Genomic DNA, 3,768 nt, shown 5'->3' on the forward strand with positions numbered 1-3,768 from the left:
GTCGCATACTGTATATAGTATCTTCTATGAGAGAAGTATGATCTCACTATTCACGCGACAGAAGTTAGAGGGGTAGACATAGGTGGTCCGGAGTGAATCATTAGATAGGAGGACTAATTGCTACCTTAAATTGAGCTATTGAAACATAAGAGATCCAAGGTGTAAGGGAGACAAATTGATAAAGAGGAAAGACGAAGAATTTACTGATTACAGCATGGCACAATGATTTCAGTGAAATAGATGTACGTATAGTAGAATATTACCCAAATATAGCACTAATGTATAGTAGTATGATCCTCGGACCACAGGTCCTGGATGAGAAAATATATATCACACCTAGAACTAACTTAAGGGTCAGTTTCATGTAAGAGCGAGATCGCATTAATCAGGTCCTGCCTGTTACCACTCCTTGGAGACTACCAGCTCCGGGTTCACGGGAAAACAGCTATTAAAGTGAACCTAGGTGTCTTTAATGAGAGAGAGCCAGTGAGTCTTGGTCGAGACGAGCGAAGTCTTAATGGTGGAGTACTCCTAGTTATATATATTATATAATATATGGAACACGTTCTGAGAGTGTTTGCCCACTCCAGTGAAATTCAGTTGAGGCATTCAATGGTTGCATCTCACATCAATCCTTTTTGTTGAAATTTCGAGAAGTGTAATCAATGCGCTAAACGCTAACCACCGTCTGGACATGTATGATTATGCTCTACATCTGACTAGCTCGAGTGGCAAGCAGAGATGACCGTTATGAGGATATATAACGTTGTTTGCATATGCTAATGAGCGAAGATGTATACTCGAGACACAGTCACCACAAGTCATTGAGCGTGTAAACATAAACCAATACTCTATCGGACCTATCACCACAACCTACTCAATAGGATTTGAAGCGGCATATTTCTTTCTGGAATGCTGGCGTGATTTAAATAGTAAAGGTTATGAGCTCTTTCTATGTGAGAACTGCCTGATCAGACTCATTTGTCTCTCCACCTAGTGTGGAGATCTACAACTTCTGGAGTCAATGTTACTGATAACCAATACAGCAGAGGCTGTTTTGCAGGAGAATGGGAGAGTGGGTCCTCACCTGAACGCTTGAATTAGGTGTTAAGCTACCTTTTGGCTGTATGTTCAGACTTCCTCAGAAAATCCTGCTGACTGCTTGCAACTCATTCGTGAGGACACTTAGTAGTCCTCCCTGGCCTATGGAAACGACAGTCCACCTGTGAGTTATTACAAATCACTTCTGGTCACTAGTCTGGCATGATGTCAGGTTTCAGTGTGTCTGGGTGAAGGTGTGGATGCAGCACTACAGAATGACATCTTTACCCAAGCTGTACCACGAGAATGAGGGAATTACGTCAAAAAATAAACGCAATAAAACTCTCAACCTCTCAAATAAACTACTTAGTAATGTAATTTATGCTGTTGGTACATTTTGAGTAAATCTGGTGTGGAAAGAGAATRTCTGGTATAGAAGGAAATAACATTGCTTGGGAAGTCATATTTGGGATAAATTACTGTACTTGGAATCTGTTGGAGTGCTGCTTCAATATCAGCCAAATAAAATAAAATTGTTTTGGTCACATACACGTGTTTAGCAGATGTTATTGCGGGTGTAGCAAAAAGCTTGTGTTTCTAGCTCCGACAGTACAGTAATATCTAACAAATAATATCTAACAATTTCACAACATATACCCAATACACAGAAATCTAAGTAAAAAATTGAAAGAATCAATAATATATGGACGAGCAATGGCAGAGCGGCATAGACTAAGATACAGTAGAATAGTTTAGAATAGAGTAAATACATATGAGATGAGTAATGCAAGATATGTAAACATTATTCAAGTGACTAGTGTTCTTAATAAAAGTGGCCAGTGATTTCTAGTCTATGTATAATAGGCAGCAGCCTCTAATGTGCTAGTGATTGCTATTTAACARTCTGATTGCCTTGAGGTAGAAGCTGTWTTTCAGWCTCCCGGTCCCAGCTTTAATGCACCTGTACTGACCTCGCCTTCTGGATGATAGTGGGGTGAACAGGCAGYGGCTCGGGGGGTTKTTGTCTTTGATGATCTTTTTGGCCTTCSTGTGACATCGGGTGTTGTCGGTGTCCTGGAGGGCAGGTAGTTTGCCCCCGGTGATGCGTTGGGCAGACTGCACCACCCTCTGGACATTGCTTGGGAAGTCATATTTGGGATGAGTTACTGTACTTGGAATCTGTTGCAGTGTTGCTTCAATACCAGTCCCGGCGCGGGAGACGATGGAACAGAAAGCCATGACGAMATCACTCTCCACWGGCGACTCRACTTCCGTAAAACATATTGTGGTGTTTTTGCAATGTCTCATTAACTGAAGATGAGAATCCAAARTATTGCCAGTCTCAACTGTGCAGTATTTCATCTCGTGTGTCACTTAGACAAGAAAGATAAATCAAAAAGGCAATTGAGAAAAGTAGTAATGTTTTTGTTAATTGGCACAATGGACATTTGTTTATAGTTCAGACAGATATAACAGTATTTAGGTTCAACCATTTACTTTATAGTGCACCCTTTCATCAAAATATTACATTATACAAAAGAGCCCTGTTGAAAATTACCTCTCCGTTCCAACATGGATCTATAGAAAGTGAATGAACAGACAAAGGGGTTTATKAGWCTAGATAAATACATTCAGGATAGGAAAACATGTACAGCAACCAGCGTTCCATCCAAAGATTAAGGCAGAGACTATTTAATGATATAATAGAAACATCTTTAGTCAAGAGGCTGCTAGGGGGATCTATCTCGATTTCACAGGGAAGAACTCAAAGAATAAAGGTTTAGATGTTTCTTATATATGTTGGAGGTGATCATACAATATAATTGTTTACACAACAGTGTTTCTTTATAGCAAGCAACAGTTCCTGGAACACAAATTGGCCTTGTTGTTTAGGGCGCAGACATAACCAGGAGTCCTACTGTATTGAAAAGGGCATAACATCAGTCCAACACAGAACATATCTCAATGTGAAGAAGTGTACAGACAGCTCACCCCAAATTGTGCCACAACACCATTACAACACAGCTTTCAGAAATCACAAGCTAGAACGGCAGATGTCTGGGTCTGTTTTTGAAAGGAAAAAGAAGAATTATACAGTACGATCAAATACAGAGAGATGCTGTACTCAAAATGAATGATTCATTGATACAAAAACACCAATCACAATCTGTGTGACAGGCTATAGAGGTTCAGTAACAAAGTGACTCTGCTCAGGTTGGATCTGATTTCATTTCTATCAGCTCCATCTATAGAAACCGCTCCATTACAAATACTAATATTTGACTCATACTACACCATTGATTTTCGTCTTTACACTATCAGACCTGTTGTAATAAAAATACTTTGGTTAACTATATGGTTTTGCATTTTTTTGGTATTTTAAAGTTGATTCATTGGACAGTTATTGAACATGGTTGTAACCACACAGCAGAGGCTGCTTGCAGGAGAATGAGCGAGAGTGGTCCGTCCCCTGAACCTTGAACTTAGTGTTAGCTACCTTTGGCTGTATGTTAGCTTGCCTCAGAATCAAGTCGCTGACTGCTTGCATCATTGTGAGAAACAGTTCAGTAGTCCTCCTGGCTTCTCAGTGGAACAGACAGTCCACTGTGAGTATTACTCATTCTGGTCACTTTAGTCTGCTGATGTCAGGTAAGTGTAGTCTGGGTTGAAGGTGTGATGCAGCACTACAGAATGAAACATCTTTACCAGCTGTCAAGAGAATGAGGG

General features: G+C 40.2%; 1 long non-coding RNA gene across 1 annotated transcript; it reads right to left on the reverse strand.

Annotated features, from left to right (window-relative positions):
* Positions 1 to 1,426: 1,426 nt before the first annotated feature.
* Positions 1,427 to 3,091, reverse strand: LOC139027210 (uncharacterized). The gene is made up of 3 exons (XR_011479272.1): positions 3,034 to 3,091; positions 2,600 to 2,619; positions 1,427 to 2,414 (listed from the first exon to the last, which is right to left on the reverse strand). It is a non-coding gene; the product is annotated as an uncharacterized lncRNA (long non-coding RNA).
* Positions 3,092 to 3,768: the final 677 nt, after the last annotated feature.

The sequence above is a fragment of the Salvelinus sp. IW2-2015 genome, unplaced genomic scaffold (genome assembly GCF_002910315.2).
Source record: "Salvelinus sp. IW2-2015 unplaced genomic scaffold, ASM291031v2 Un_scaffold8355, whole genome shotgun sequence".
Taxonomy (NCBI): Eukaryota; Metazoa; Chordata; class Actinopteri; order Salmoniformes; family Salmonidae; genus Salvelinus; species Salvelinus sp. IW2-2015.